Source organism: Mobula hypostoma, chromosome 3 (genome assembly GCF_963921235.1).
Source record: "Mobula hypostoma chromosome 3, sMobHyp1.1, whole genome shotgun sequence".
Classification (NCBI taxonomy): domain Eukaryota; kingdom Metazoa; phylum Chordata; class Chondrichthyes; order Myliobatiformes; family Myliobatidae; genus Mobula; species Mobula hypostoma.
In genome coordinates this window covers 49,222,587-49,238,788 of record NC_086099.1, presented here as the reverse complement: position 1 = coordinate 49,238,788, position 16,202 = coordinate 49,222,587, and the positions used below count along the sequence as shown (strand labels likewise).

Genomic DNA, 16,202 nt, shown 5'->3' with positions numbered 1-16,202 from the left:
AAATAAAGATTTCTTAAAGCTATCCATCTTCTCTTTTTCCCATGGTGCCACAACAACAACCTCTTACTCATTGTCAGCAAGACAAGAAGTTGATTATTGACTTCAGGAGAAGGAAACTAGAGGTCCATGAGCCAGTCCTCATTAGAGGTGTCAGCAGCTTTAAATTTCTTGGTGTTATTATTTCTGAGGACCTGTTCTCAGCCCAGCGTGCAAGTACAATTATGAAAAGGGCACTGCATTACCTTTACTTCCCTTTGAGTTTGCAGAGATTCAGCAAGACATCAATAGAAATTTGTCAAAGTTTTAGAAGTGTAATGCAGAGTATATTGACTGACTGCATCACACCTTTGTATGGAAACACCAACTCCTTTGAATGGAATATCTTGTAAAATGTAATGGATACACTCCAGTCTAGTGGGAAAGCCCTTCCCACTGTTGAGCATATCTACATGAAACAATGTCAAAGAAAAGAAGCATCCATCATCAAGACCCCCACCACCCAGGTCATACTCCCTTCTTGCTGCTGCTATCAGGCAAAAGGTACAGGAGCCTCAGGACTCATACCACCAGGTTCAGGAACAGTTACTACCCCTCAACCAACAGGCTCTTGAATTAAGGGGGATAACTTTACTCAATTTCACTTGTCCTCTCATTGAAATGTTCCCACAACCAATGGACTCACTTTCAAGAACTCGACACCTTGTGTTCTCGATGTATGTTATTAACTTATTATTTCTTTCTTTTTGTATTTGTACAATTTGTTGTCTTTTGCACTGTTCAAACTCCCAAGTTGTTACTGTCTTTCACTGATTCTGTTATGGCTATTGTTCTATAGATTTATTGAGTATGCCCACAAGAAAATGAATCTCAGGATTTTATTTGGTGACATATAGGTTCTTTGAACTTTAAACCTCAGTGACTCCACTGGTTCACATTTCCCATTTGATTTCTTAGTATCTCTTAATTTTTCCTCTGGTTTTCCATTTCCCATAAACTTTGTGCCTAACTTCTGAAAACATTTGTGAAATGTAAAAAATCTTTACTAGATTACCACTCAACATTTTCTTTTCTAAAGAGGAGCAGTTTATTGATTTATTCATCCTTTCCTAAAGGGGATATTTTACATATAAAATTAAAGCTATAAGTCTTTTTTGCATGCTCTCCTGTGGTTCTAATACTAGAAACATAGAAAACCTACAGCACAATACAGGCCCTTCGGCCCACAATGCTGTGCTGAACATGTCCTTACCTGAGGAATTACCCAGGGTTACCCAAAGCCCTCTATTTTTCTAAGCCCTTGTACCAATGCAGGAGTCTCTTAAAAGACCCTATCGTTTCCATCTCCACCACAGTCGCTGGCAGCCTATCCACACACTCCACTCTCTGCGTTAAAAAAAACTTACCCCGACATCTCTTCTGTACCTACTTCCAAACACCTTAAAACTGTGCGCTCTTGTGTTAGCCATTTCAGCCCTGGGAAAAAGCCTCTGACTAGCCACACGATCAATGCCTCTCATCATCTTATACACCTCTGACAGGTCACCTCTCATCTTCCGCCGCTCCAAGGAGAAAAAGCCGAGTTCACTCAACCTATTCTCATAAGACATATTGACTTTATTATTGTTGTAGCATGATGACCAGAACAGTATATAACACTTTAAAGTATTTTCTTAATTCTGATTTAGACCACAAGACTTTTCTCTTTGAAATCCATGCCAATTATTCATTACATTTTTAATCTGTATCCTTTTCCATTAGCAGGAAAAATATACAAATTAAAAATGTAATAATGAGTAATTGCATTTTTTACTTCCACTTGACTTTTAAGTTCGCAAGCATGATTCTCATTTCTTGAATATGCATAATATTTTTTGTTAGGCTTCTGAAGTAAGACTTTTTCTTATCAAAAGGTGATCTAATTTATCTTTCTAATTATTTCTTCGATGTCTTTCATAACCTTTTGGTGTTTTCCACCTGTTACATCCTGCCATTTCTGTTCCTGGTTTATGCTGCATTTCTTATCCTCAGGATTTTTTCCTCATGCCTTTATTCATCCATGGTTTCTCAGCCTGTTCTTACATTTTGGCAGAACTTATTTTTCCTGTCCTTCCAGCTTTCACTGCAGACAAACTATAAAGGAGGCTCCTAGCAGATGTCATTTTTTCTGTAAAAGGCATCAGACAGGATTCAGTGCTAGAGCTTGAATGAAACTAGTGTGGTTATTATTAGTACAACATTGTATCTCAGGCCAACTTCTGCAAATTCATTGTAAAAATAAAAGATATCTTTTTGTCATTTGATCACTGTTTGTCAGGTGCTTCACCCATTTCTTGGCAGGAATCTTACAAGCTGGATAAAGGAAAGAAATTCTTTTCCAACAATAGATCCTGTATTCCAAAAGTTATCAGAAAGATATTAAAAAAAAACTGGTTAGAAGAAATATATTTTAAAAAGATGTGACTTGAGCAATTACTGAATTCAAGTCCTGATTGAAACTGTTCAGGATTGGAATACTTCGAAGTACTGCAAGTTCAGGTTATAAAGTACCTGAAGTTACGGAAGCACAAAGCAACAACTGCAAATTACTATTTCTAGCCTATATATCTTTCAAAAATCTGTTTAATTGTATCAAGGTTAAGTCAAATTTATTAGAAACAGCTGCTAGCAAGCTGATGAAAGGCAACCAACTTACACTGACTTCTGTGTACTCTCAGCCCTCTTGCAAACGTTTACTGATTTACCCTGGCTGAGCAGCATCACATCTTCACATTCTTGTAACAAAGTTTATTCACACTTTTGTTTCTCTGTATCAGTTGCCTTGTTCAGCCCTCAAAGGCTACTTAATTCCTTCAAAATACCTTCACAATTCCTTCAATTGAGAATGTATCTGGGTTAAAGTTTTCAGATACTCATTAAACTGCTGACTTTCTGCACAACAGAGACCAGGTTCCTTGCAACAAGTGCTAGAAGCATAATGATACATTTTGTATATCAGTAAGCCACCTCGCCTTCCAGGCTTCACTGAAATTTCTTGCTGTACCTATTACAAGAAAAGGATTTTGATTGTGTGCCTTACCTATGCCTCTCATTAATGTTATAAACCTCTATCAGATCTCCCCACAGCCTTTGTATCAAGTTTGTCTAGCCTTTTCTTATACCTCATCGCCTCAAATTCAGGCAGCATTCTGTTAAATTTCTTCTGCACCCTTTCCATAGTTTCCATATCCTTCCTATAATGGGACAAGGCAAATGCAAACGATGCTCCAAATGCGAATAATTAATGCTGTATTTACTATATGTAGCTGCAGCATGACTTCTTGACATAAAAGCGCATTTCTCAAATTATTTTTATGCAATTACTGAATGTCTTGACAGGGTGCTTTCACCATCATTCAGCTTCTTAAACTCTTATATAGCTGAAACGAATCAAGCCACTGAATGAAGAGAGTTGATTGAGGTAGAAGTGCACTGATCCTGATGTGGGAATGGAGGGAGGATTTTTAAATTAAGATATTTGCTTGTATGGTGATCCATTGGAATACTCAAATCTAGAGGTTAGAATAAGGTATGTGCGAGAGTTTAAAGAGTAAATAGATAAGCTGTGATGGAGTGAAAATGAATAATTGCTATGGAGGTAGCAGTAGACACTCTTGATAAGGAAGAACCAGAGAAATTATACTGGTGCCTACGAAGAACATGGTAACCTGTCTCAATGACTATTGTCCAATAGCTCTTACATCCACAGTGATGAAGTGTTTTGAGAGGTCGGTGATGAAACATATCAACTCCTGCCTGAAAAGCGACTTGGATCTGCTCCAATCTGCCTACTGGAGCAGCAGGTCCACAGCAGATGCCATTTCATTGGTTCTTTGCTCAACCCTGGAACATCTGGACAGTAAAGGTGCATACGTCAGGATGATCTTTATTGACTACAACTCAGTATTCAATCCCATCATACCCTCAAAACTGATCAAACTCCTAGACCTTGGCCTAGTGTACCTCAGTGTGCAATTGGATCCTCGATTTCCTCTCTTGCAGACCCCAGTCAGTTTGGATTAGCAACATCGCCTCCACAATTTCCGTCAGCACAGGTACACCACAACTCTATGTTTAGCCACCTGTTTTACTCTCCCTACATTTACGACTGTGTGACTAAGCACAGCTCCAATGCCATATTCAAGTTTGCTGGTGACACCACTGCCATAGGTCGAATAAAAGCTGGTGACATAGAAATGGCAAAAGGCAAAGTTGATGGCTCAGAGACTATAGTAAGATCCGCCAAAAATGTCTACCATAGCAAGATACAGTTAGGGCAGATTGAGGACAGGAGTGGTGGTGGCATCCGTTAGTCTTGCGAGACCATGGATCTGTGCCTGGAAGGTCTTGCTTCAGTCTGTGTTGGTAGAGCAGCGTCTGTTGTGGCTGTAGAGTCCCACACGGGAGTGACAGTCTCGGCTGCAGCGACTGCACTTGAAGGCACTGTCCTCCAGTGTTGTCTTGGTGCCGTTTTTCCGGCGAGTGCACTTTTTTTTTCAGCAGCAAGCCTCAGCTTCTCTCTTCCTCTTTTTAGACCTCTGCGTAGTTCCAGCCTCCAGTGAGAGCAATCGCTTGCGATGTCCTCCCACCTCTCAACGTTCATTTTCAGTGACCTTATGTCTCTCTTGCAAGCGTCTTTGAAATGAAGATGAGGCTGCCCTTGTGCTCTCTTGCCGGAGGCCTGTTCCCCGTACAGCAGGTCTTTCAGGATCCTCCCATCAGACATGCAGTGTACGTGGCCCAGCCAGCGGAGACGGCGTTGTTGGAGCAGGGTGAAGAGGCTGGGTATCTGGGCGTGGGCCAGGACCTCATTGTTGGTGACCCGGTCAGTCCACGTGATGTCCAGGATGTGTCTCAGGCTGCGAAGGTGGAAGGCGTTGAGACGCCACTCTTGTCTGTAGTAGAGGCTCCAGGTCTCGCTGCTGTAAAGCAGTGTGCTGAGGATGCAGGCCCTGTAGACTGCAACTTCGGTGTGCGTTGTCAGCTTTCTGTTCTCCCAGACTCTCTTTGTCAGCCTGGCGAATGTTGAGGCTGCTCGTCCGATCCGTCTGTTGATCTCGGGGTCTAGGGAGAGGCTGTACGTGATGGTGGAGCCAAGGTATCTGAACTCGTGAACTATCTCCAGCTTGTAGTTGTTGATGGTAATGGCAGGGGGGTGCTCAACGCCTTGGCCCAACAAGTTGGTTTTCTTCAGGCTGATGGTCAAGCTGAAGTCCTGGCAGGCTCTTGAGAAGCTGTCCATGAGGCGTTGCAGTTGCTCTTCAGAGTGTGTTGCCAGTGCCGCGTCACCTGCAAACAACACGTCCCTGATGAGTACTTCAAGAACCTTGGTTTTTGCCCTCAGCCCGGACAGACTGAACAGGCTCCCATCCAATCTGGTGTGGAGGTAGACACCATCAGTTGATGTTCCAAAGGCGTGCTTCAGCATGACTGCGAAGAAGATGCCAAACAGAGTGGGGGGAAGCACACAACCCTGCTTCACACCGCTACAGATGTTGAAGGCCTCCGAAGAAGAGTCGTTGAACTGAACATCACCCTTCATGTCTGTGTGGAATGACTGAACTATCCTGAGGAGCATCAGGGGACAACCAATCCTGGCGAGGATTTTGAACAGGCCGTCTCTGCTCACAAGGTCAAAGGCCTTCGTAAGGTCAATGAAAGCAACATGGAGTGGTTGTCTTTGCTCTCTGCATTTCTCTTGTAGCTGTCGAAGGGAGAAGACCATGTCGATTGTGGAGAGTTCTGACCTGAAACCACACTGAGACTCAGGATATACCCTTTCGGCTATTTTCTGCAGTCTGTTCAGGACCATGTGGGCGAAAACCTTCCCAACGATGCTCAGCAAGGAGATTCCCCTGTAGCTGTTATAGTCGCTTCTGTCCCCTTTGTTCTTATATATGGTGACAATGTTGCAGTCTGTCATGTCTTGCGGCACTGCTCCCTCTATTCAGCACTGGCACAATAGTTTGTGCAGGTGGTTTAGCAGGACGCCCTTTGCGCATTTGATGGCCTCTGGTGGAATGCCATCCAATCCTGGTGCCTTCCCAGTGGGCAGGCTGTCGGTGGCTTTACTCAGCTCTTCGGCAGTCGGCAATGCATCAAGTTCCACCATGACAAGCAGGCATTCCACGGCGTCTAGCTTGCTGTCCGAGATGCTAGACGAGGACAGGAGTACAGTATATCTAAAAAGTTAAGGAAGTACTGTACCAAGAAAAGGGAATATTACAGCTAGTTATGTAACAAAGAGGAAGGACAGCAAGAAAATAAGATATATTTCTTAAAGGAGAAATCTGATAGCAAAATCTTAAAGCTCTTGTATCAAGAGCAGCAGCTAGTGGACAAAGTCATAATTTCATACTGGGAAACCTTTTACACACAGAAACTCATAATAATCATTTATATAATTTCATTTATGAGCAAGAACCATCTAAACTGAGGGATGAACTTCAGAACAAACGTAGCAGAATTAATCAAAATTGTTGAAAAGTAATGTTTTTTTTCCCCTATCATAGACTGAAAAACATCATAATTATGTAAACTCTATCTGCTTATAAAGATAATCTTTGATCTACTGTCCCGCTTGGTGGTGTAATAATATCAGTGCTGGACTCCAGAGCGAAGGTTCCCGAGTTCGAATTCAAGTCGGGTTGAGCGTCCAGCTAACAACTCAGCCTTGTAAAAATAAGAATAGCTTGCTACGGAAACACTGTCAAAAGACGGTGCCCTGATAACTCCACTGCCGAGTTAAGGGCTATTCATCTTACCTACTAACGTTTCTGATATCCACTTTTTTGCACCTTAGAAAAATACAACAGCAAGGTAGCAATGACCAGCAGTGACAGTCAAAACCATAAGACATACGAGCAAAATTCAGCCATACAGCCCACCGAGTCTGCTCGTCCATTTCATCATGGCTGATCCTTTTCCATTTCCGTCCCAACCCCATTCTTCTGCCTTCTCCCCATAACCTTTCACACCCTCACTAACCAGAAACCTATCAACCTCTGCCTTAAAGACACCCAGTGACCTGTCCTCCACAGCCATCTGTGGCAATGAATTCCACAGATTCACCAGTCACTGGCTAGTGAAATTCCTTTCATCTCTGTTCTAAGAAGCTGTGCCCTCTGGTCCTAGTCTCCCCCACCATAGGAAACATCCTCTCCATATCCACTCTAACTAGGCCTTTCAACATTCAATAGGTTTCAATGAGATCCCCCACGCATTTAAATTCCAGTGAGTCAAGGCCTGGAGCATCAATCACTCATCATACAATAAGCTTTTAATTTCTGGAATTATTTTTGTGAAGCTTCTCTGAACCCCCTCCAATGTCAGCAGATCCTTTCTTAAATAAGGAGCCCAAAACTGCTCACAAAACTCCAAGTGAGACCTCATTTGCCTTGTAGTGCTGAGGCATTATATCCTTGCTTTCATATTCTAGTCCTCTTGAAATAAATGAACACATTGCATTTGCCTTTCTCACCACCAACTCAATGTCCAAATTAACCTTAGGGAATCCTGTAAAAGGACTCCCAATTCCTGTTGCATCTTAGATCTTTGAATTTGGTCCCCATTTAGAAAATAGTCTAAGCGTTTACTCCTCCTACCAGAGTGCATGACAATACACGTCCCATCAGTGTATTCCATCTGCCACTTCGCCCATTCTCATAATCTGTCTCCAATTTGCAGTCTCCCTCAACACTAACAGCCCCTCCACCTATCTTCATATCGTCCACGAACTTGGCCACAAAACCATTAAATTCATCATCCAAATCAATTGCATACAACGTAATAAGAAACTGTCCCAACACTGACCCCTGCAGAACACCACTAGTCACTGGTAGCCAATCAAAAAAGGTACCTTTCATTCCCACTCCTTGTCTCCTGCTAATCGACTAATATTTCTATCCATGCTAGTATCTTTCCTGTAATACCACAGGCTCCTACCTTGTTAAGTAGCCTCATGTGCAGCACCTTATCAAAGTCCTTCTGAAAATCCAAGTACACAATATCCACCTTTGTTTATCCTACTTGTTATTTCTTCAAAGATTTCTAACAGATTTGTCAGGCAAGATTTTCCATTAAGGAATCCAAGCTCACTATGGGCTATTTTATCATGTGCCTCCAAGTACTCCGAAACCACATTCTTAACAATCAACTCCAGCATCTTCCCAACCACTGAGGTCAAGCTAACTGGCCTAAAATTTCCTTTCTTCTTCCTCCCTCCCATCTTGAGGAGTGGAGTGACATCTGCAATTTTCCAGTCCCTTGGAACCATACCAGCATCTATTGATCCTTGAAAATTCATTACTAATGGCTGCACAATCTCTTTAGCTACCTCTTTCAGAACCCTGGTGTGCAGTCCATCTGGTCCAGGTGACTTGTCTACCTTCAGGCCTTTCAACTTCCCAAGAACTTTCTCCCTCGTAATCACAACCGCAATCACTTCTGCCCCCGACACTTTCAAACTTCCAACATACCGCTAGTGTCTTCCAGTGAAGACTGATGCAAAATTGTTGTCTGTCATTTCCTTGCTCCCCCATTACTACCTCGCCAACGTAATTTTCCAGCAATCTGATATCCACTCTTGCCACTCTTTTACTCTTTATATATCTGAAAAATAACTTGGAATCCTCTTTGATATTACCGGCTGGCTTACTTTCATATTTCATCTTTTTCCCCCTTATAGCTTTTTCAGTTGCCTTCTCTGAGTTTTTATAAGTTTCCCAATCTTCTAATTTTCCACTAATTTTTGCTCTATTATATGCCCACTCTTTTGCTTTTATTTTGGCTTTGACTTTCTTTGACAACTACAGGTGCATCATCAAGTATTTACAATACTTCTTTTTCTTTGGGATGTATCTATCCTGCACTTTTTGAATTGCTCCCAAAAACTCCAGCCATTGCTGCTCCGCTGTCATCCCTGCCGGTGTTCCCTTCCAGGCAACTTTGGCCCGCTCATCTGTAATTCTCTCTACTCCACTGTAATACTGATACTTCTGACATTAGCTTCTCTGTCTCAAGTTGCAAAGTGAATTCTTATCATATTATCACTGCCTCCTAAGGTCCTTTACCTTAAAGTTCTATAATCAGATCTGATTCATTGCACAAAAGTTTAAAGTATTCAGCTGTAAAACCTGGTTTGACTATATACAAATATTATACCTCTACAGCAGTATTTCTTGTAAGGTATACCATTGTAACTAAGCTGTTGTAGAACTGTCCAGTCATACTTCATAGCTGTCAAATATCTAATCCACATTGCATAAATGTTGAATAAGAAAGTAAACATTTTCTTAAGATGCAACAGTTTTCATTAATAGTTTGGCATTGCAGGCAATAAACTTTTTATTGAGTTTCAGTTATCATCATTTATCAATGAGTAATTGACGTGCTGAATTACTGCAAACCACAGATTCTATCTTGTGGGCATTGGTGAAGAAAAATAACCACTTAAATTTTCAATCTTCTGTACTTGAAAGGTAAAATTTTCAACAAAGTCTGAGTTGATTAGCTTCTAAACATTTTAATCATTGCTCAACTACAGTGCCTTGAAAAAATATTCAGCCCTCACAACTATTTTCACATTTTACTGTCTCATTTTTATAAATTTAAAATAAATCGAAGTAGGAGTTTTTGAGCTAACCTACAAAAGGTGCATCATATCATATCAAAAGAAAAATTCCAAAACCTGTCAACATTTTACTAAAAATTAAAAACCAAATTGTCAGGCTGAAAAGTATTCATCCTCTTTGTAATTAATACACTAACTTTCCTCTGGTACAATATACCATATTACCAGCTCACCCAATTTGATGACACAGAACATTGGAGGATCACCTGTTTTCAATGAATTGCAAAGAATAAATAGCTCCTCTCTCTGCAAGGTCCAACAGTATGAATTGACTTCATTTGACTTTATTTCTTACATCCTTCATATACATGAGTAAAAATCTTTACAGTATGTCACCATCTAACTGTGCAATGTGCAATTTATAGTAATTTGTAATAAATAGTATGTATAACAGGACACTCAATATAGCATAGAAATACAAGTATATCAGCATGAATTAATCAGTCTGATGGCCTGATGGAAGAAGTTGTCCCGGAGTCTGTTGGTCCTGGCTTTTATGCTGCAGTACCATTTCCTGGATGGTAACAGCTGGAACAGTTTGTGGTTGGGGTGACTCGGATCCCCAATGACCCTTCGGGTCATTTTTACACCTGTCTTTGTAAATGTCCCGAATAGTGAGAAGTGCACATCCACAGATTCGCTGGGCTGTCCGCACTATTCTCTATAGAGTCCTGCGATTGGAAGAGGTACAGTTCCCATACCAGGCAGTGATGCAGCCAGTCAGGTTGCTCTCAAATGTGCCCCTGTGGAAAATCCTAAGGATTTGGGGACTCATGCCAAACTTTTTCAACCGTCTGAGATCAAAGAGACACTTTTTCACCACAGAGCCAGTATGTACAGGTCTTGTGAGATCCTCGGTGATATGTGTGCCAAGGAACTTAAAGCTGTTCACCTTCTCAACTCCAGATCCATTGATGTCAATAGGAGTTAGCCTGTCTCTATTCCTCCTGTAGTCCACAGTGTCAAGAACACCAATGTGTATGGCACATTTTCAACCCAACAAACCAAAAAGAATATAGAAGAGCATTCAAGACAAGATGATAATAGAGAAGCACAAATCTGGGGAAGGGTACAAGGCCATCTCACAGTACTTAACATATCTCAGCGAGTGTAGTCCAATGTGAAAAAGTGAAAAAATATGAAACCACAGTAACATGCTTAGGTCACGCCGCCCATCTAAACACAGTCACCAGAGAAGAACTGCAGTTGTAAGAGAAACTACTGCGACACCAACAGTCACGCTGGGTGAGCTGCAGAAGTCAGTGGGTGCAACTGGAGCTGAAGTTCATGGATCCACAATCTCCAAGGCCTTACACAAAATGGAAGAGTGGTCTGGAAAGACTTTGCAAAGTGACACTTAGAAGAGACTGTAAAAATGTGTAAGGTCTTGTGGTCAGATAAGACTAAAATGGAACTTTTTGACCTCAGCAATAAGTGGCATCTGTGGCATAAATCTAATACTGCGCATCAGTCAGGTAACACCACCCCTACTGTAAAGAAAATGCAGTGGAATAAGATGGCACCTGAACAAAGTGACCAAGGGTGACATTCTCCAGATGGGTCACAAGTGGTCTTTCAATTTTTACATTGTCTTTTTCTTTCAAAAGTGGTTCTGCTAATGTTGGAGCCTGTGATCTACATTTTGGTGGTGTGCTTTCAGGTTGATTGAGCAATCTATTGCTTTGCTGTCTCTGAGGGTGGCACGTGGCCTCAAGGCCAAGCAGCCTGGAGATGGGACGCGAGCTCAGAATCAACTCCATTTCCCACCAAATAAAGCACTGAGGAAGACTGAAATCATCGAGTCCAGAGTGGAATGCGAGCAGGTGTTTAGCGCCACCTATCAGTCTCTAGTTGGGTGCCCCCAGAGGACAGACCCTGCGTTCAAATAGTCACTCTCTCTCTCTCTCTCCCCCCCTCCCTCTCTCTCTCTCTCCCTCCCTTCTCCCCCCGCCCCCCCCCTCTCTAAGCATGAGATTTTGCAGATGCTGGAAAGCTTAGGTGATACACACAAAGTGTTGGAGGAACTCAGCAAGTCAAGCAACATCTGTGGAGAGGAACGAACAGTCGATGTTGCGAAACAAGAGCCTTCATCAGGACTGGAATGGAAAGGGGCAGAATAAATGGGGGCGGGGTGGGAGTATAAACTGGAGGTGATAGGCGTGAGCAGATAAGGAGGAAGAAGAGACGAAGTAAGAAGCTGAGGAGGGATAGATGGAAGAGATAAATGTCTGCAAAAGGGGGAATCTGATGGAAGAAGACAGTGGTCCGTGGAAGGAAGTGATGGAGGAAGGGAACCAGACGAAAGTGATGGTCAGGTGAGGAGAAGAAAAGGGGTGAGAGAGAAACCAGATGGTGAATAGAAAAAGAGAGATTACTAAAAGTTGGAGAAATCGATGTTCTTCCCACCAGATTGGCAGCTAACCAGACAGAATATGAGGTGTTGCTCCTCCAACCTGAATTTAACCTCATCAGGGCAGTAGAAAACGGGCATGGGAAGTTGAATTAAAATGAGTGACAAAAGGGAGATCCTGCAAAGTTGCTCGACCAAGCAGTCCCCTAATCTGCTTTAAGTGTCCTTGATATAGCGCAGTTTGCACTGGGTACAGTAGATGACCCTGACACACTCACAGGTGAAGTGCTGCCTCACCTAAAAGGACTGTTTGGGTCCTGAATGGTGGTGAGAGAGCTGAAGGGGAAGGTGTAGTACTTGTCACGCTTTTAAGAGATTAAGTGTCAGAAAGGCTGATTGGACAAGGGAGTCACATAAAAAGCATTCCCTATGGAAGGCAGAGAGGGAGCGAGAAGGTAAGATGTGCCTAGTGGAAGGATCCTGTTGTAGATGGTGGAAGTTACAGAGAATGATGTGTGAATACACAGGCTCCTGGGGTGGTAGGTAAAGACAAGAAGAATCTTATTTCCTGTTATGATGGCAGGAAAATGCGGTAAGGGCAGATGTGCAGGAACTGGAGGTGATGCAGGTGAGGGCAGCATCAATGGTGGTGGAAGGGAATCCCAGTTCTTTGAAAAAGAGGACGTCTCAGATGTAATGGGATCCAACCACTAAGAACATCTGTTCCTCCTCATGCAACCACTGGCTTTCCATAGGGATTGCTTCCTACTCCCTTATCGACTTATCCCTCCACACTGATCTAGTTATCTGTCACAACTTCTCTCCTGCTCACCTGCTCATCGCCTCCCTCTGGTTCTCTTCCTCCTTCCATTTCTTCTATGGTCCGCTGTCCTCTGCCATCAGATTCCTTCAGCCTTTATCTCTTCCACCTATCCTGGTCTTACCTATCACCTGCCAGCTTGTACTCCTAGACCCCACCCCCCACTTTGTTATTAGGGATGGGAACCGGAATAACAGGGTTGAGGGTGATATACAAACAGATGCGGTGTCCAGTGAGACTGTGAGGAAGGATAGGTAGATGATAGGGCAAAACTGCAGTCAGCTGGATGAGTTGAAGCATAACATGAGGGGGGTGGAATTGAAACGGGTGATGAATACAGGTCTGAAGTCCTGTTCAGGATTTCAGTATGCAGGTAGATTGGGAAAATCAGGTTGGTGCTGGATCCCAAGAGAGGGGATTTGTAGAATACACGCAAGATGGATTTTTAGAGCAGCTAGTGGTTGGGAAAGTCCATTCTGGATTGGGTGTTGTGTAACGAACCAAATTTAATTAGGGAGCTTAAGGTAAAGGAACTCCTAGAAAGCAGTGATAAAATATCATAGAATTCACCCTGCAGTTTGAGAGGGAGAAAATAAAGTCGGATGTATCAGTACTACAGTGGAGTTTAGGGAGTTACAAAGGCATGAGAGGACCTGACCAAAGATGATTGGAACAGGACACTAGCAGGAATGATGGTAGAACACCACTGACTGGAGTTTCTGGGGACAATTCGGAAGGTGCAGGATAGATCCATCACAAGGTATTCTAAAGAGAGGTTGAGGCAACCGTGGCTGACAGGGCAATTCAAAGATAGCATAAAAGCAAAAGAGAGGGCATACAATATATCAGAAATTATTGGGAAGGTAGAGGATTGGGAAGGTTTTAAATCCCAGCAGAAGGCATCTAAAAAGCCATAGAAAGAGAAGAGATGAAACCTTAAAGTAAACCAGCCAATAATACAAAAACAGATGCCTAAAGTTTTTTCAAATATATAAAGAGCAAAAGAGAGGACAGAGTGCATAGTGGACCTCTGGAAAATGACGCTGGAGAGGCAGTAATGCGGGACAAAGAAATAGCAGAGGAACATAATAAGTATTTTGTGTCGGTCTTCACTATGGAAAGACACCTGACACTACGCCAGAGATTCTAGTGTCAAGGAGTAGAAGTGATTGTTGTTGCTATTACTAAGGAGAAAGTGCTTGGGAAAGGTGAAATGTTTGAAGCTAGATAAATTACCTGAACCAGATGGACTACACCCCAGGAGTCTGACAAAGGTAGCTGAAGAACTTGATTCTTAAGAATCACTTGATTCTGGAATGGTTCTACAGGACTGGAAATTGCAAATGTCACTCTACTCTTCAAGAAGGGAGGGAGGCAGAAGAAAGGAAAGTATAGGCCAGTTAGCCTGACTTCAGGGAAGATGTTGGGAGTCAATTATTAAGGATGAGGTTTCAGAGTACTTGGAGGCACATGATAAAATAGGCCAAAATCAGCATAGTTGCAATAAGGAGAAATCTTGCCTGACAAATCTGATGGAATTCTTTGAGGAAATTACAGGCAAGATAGACAAAGGAGAGTCAGTGGATGTTATATACCTGGATTTTCAGAAGATCTTTGACAAGGTGCCGCACATGAGGTTGCTTAACAAGAGCCAATGGTATTATAGGAAAATTACCAGCATGGATACAAGGTTGATAACTGGCAGGCGGCAAAGAGTAGGAATAAAAGGGACCTTTTCTGGTTGGCTGCCAGTGACTAGTGGTGTTCCGTATGGTGTCGCAACTGCTCCTTTTCACATTATAGAACACAGAAAACCTACAGCACAATACAGGCCCTTCGGCCCACAAAGCTGTGCCGAACATGTCTTTACCTTAGAAATTACCTAGGGTTAACCATAGCCCTCTATTTTTCCAAGCTCCATGTATGTCCAGGACTGTCTTAAAAGACTCTTATCGTTTCCGCCTCCACCACTATCACCGGCAGCCCATTCCACACACTCACCACTCTGTGTAAAAAAAACTTACCCCTGACCTACTTCTGTACCTACTTCCAAGCACCCTAAAATTGTGCCCTCTCATGCTAGCCATTTCAGCCCTGTGGAAAAGCCTCTGACTATCCACACGATCAATGCCTCTCATTATCTTGTACACCTCTCATCCTCTGTTACTCCAAGGAAAAAAGGCCGAGTTCATTCAACCTATTCTCATAAGGCAAGCTTCCCAATCCAGGCAACATCCTTGTAAAAGAGATTATATGGGAAAAAAAGATTTGGATGACTGAATTGATGGCTTTGTAGCCACCTTTCCGGATGATACAAAGATAGGTGGAGGTGCAGGTAGTGTTGAGGAAGCAGCGAGTCTGTACAAGGACTTAAGACAGATTAGGTGAATGGGCAAAGAAGTGGCAGATGGAATATGGTGTAGGGAAGTGTATGGTCATGCACTTTGGTCGATGGGATAAAGGCATAGACTATTTTCTAAACGGAGAGAAAATTCAAAAATCAAAGGTGCAAAGGGACCTGGGAGTTCTAGTACAGGTTTCCCTAAAGGTTCATTGGCAAGTTGCGCTGGTGCAATGTTAGCATTCGTTTCAAGAGGACCAGAATATACGAGCAAGCATGTAATGCTGAAACTGTATAAGGCACTGGTCAGACCACATCTAGAGTATTGAGAGGGCCCAGAGGAGGTTTACGAGAATGATTCCAGGAGTGAAAGAGCTAACAAATGAGGATCATTTGATGGCTCTGAGCCTGCATTTGCTGGAGTTTAGAAGAATGAAGGAGAATCTCATTGAAACCTATCCAATATGGAAAGGTCTGGATAGAGTGGATGGAGGGAGGATGTTTCCTACAATGGGCAAGTCTAGGACCGGAGGGCACAGCCTCAGACTTCAGGGATGTCCATTTAGAACAGGGATGAGGAGGAATTTCCTTACCTAGAGGACAGGGAATCTGTGGAGTTCATTGCCATAGGAGGCTGTGGAGGCCAAGTCATCAAGTATATTTACAGCAGAGGTTGACAGGTTCTTAATTAGTCAGGACTAAAGGTCACAGGGGTGAAGGCAGGAGAATGGGGTTGAGAGGGATAATAAATCAGCCATAACGGAACGGTGGAGCAGACTCAATGGGTCAAATGTTCTAATTCTGCTGTGATGTTTTATGGTTTTATTCTTGCTTTTGCCTCCATCAGAACTAGAAAGGAGGAAGGATCTTGGCCCAAAAGCCTAACTTCTTTGCCCATTCACCTAATCTGTCTTAACAGCCCTCTATAGATGCTGCCTGACTTGCTGAGTTCCTCCAGCATTTTGTGTGTGTCCTCCATTAGCATGATTTTTGGGATACTGTCTTGGGCAATCCAAAGCAATGA

At 42.7% G+C, this 16,202-nt stretch overlaps 1 protein-coding gene across 1 annotated transcript in view; it reads right to left on the bottom strand.

The window, feature by feature from the left end:
• cwc27 (CWC27 spliceosome associated cyclophilin) overlaps positions 1 to 16,202 on the bottom strand; it is a 168,753-nt gene that overhangs the window by 119,440 nt on the left and 33,111 nt on the right. The window lies entirely within an intron of this gene.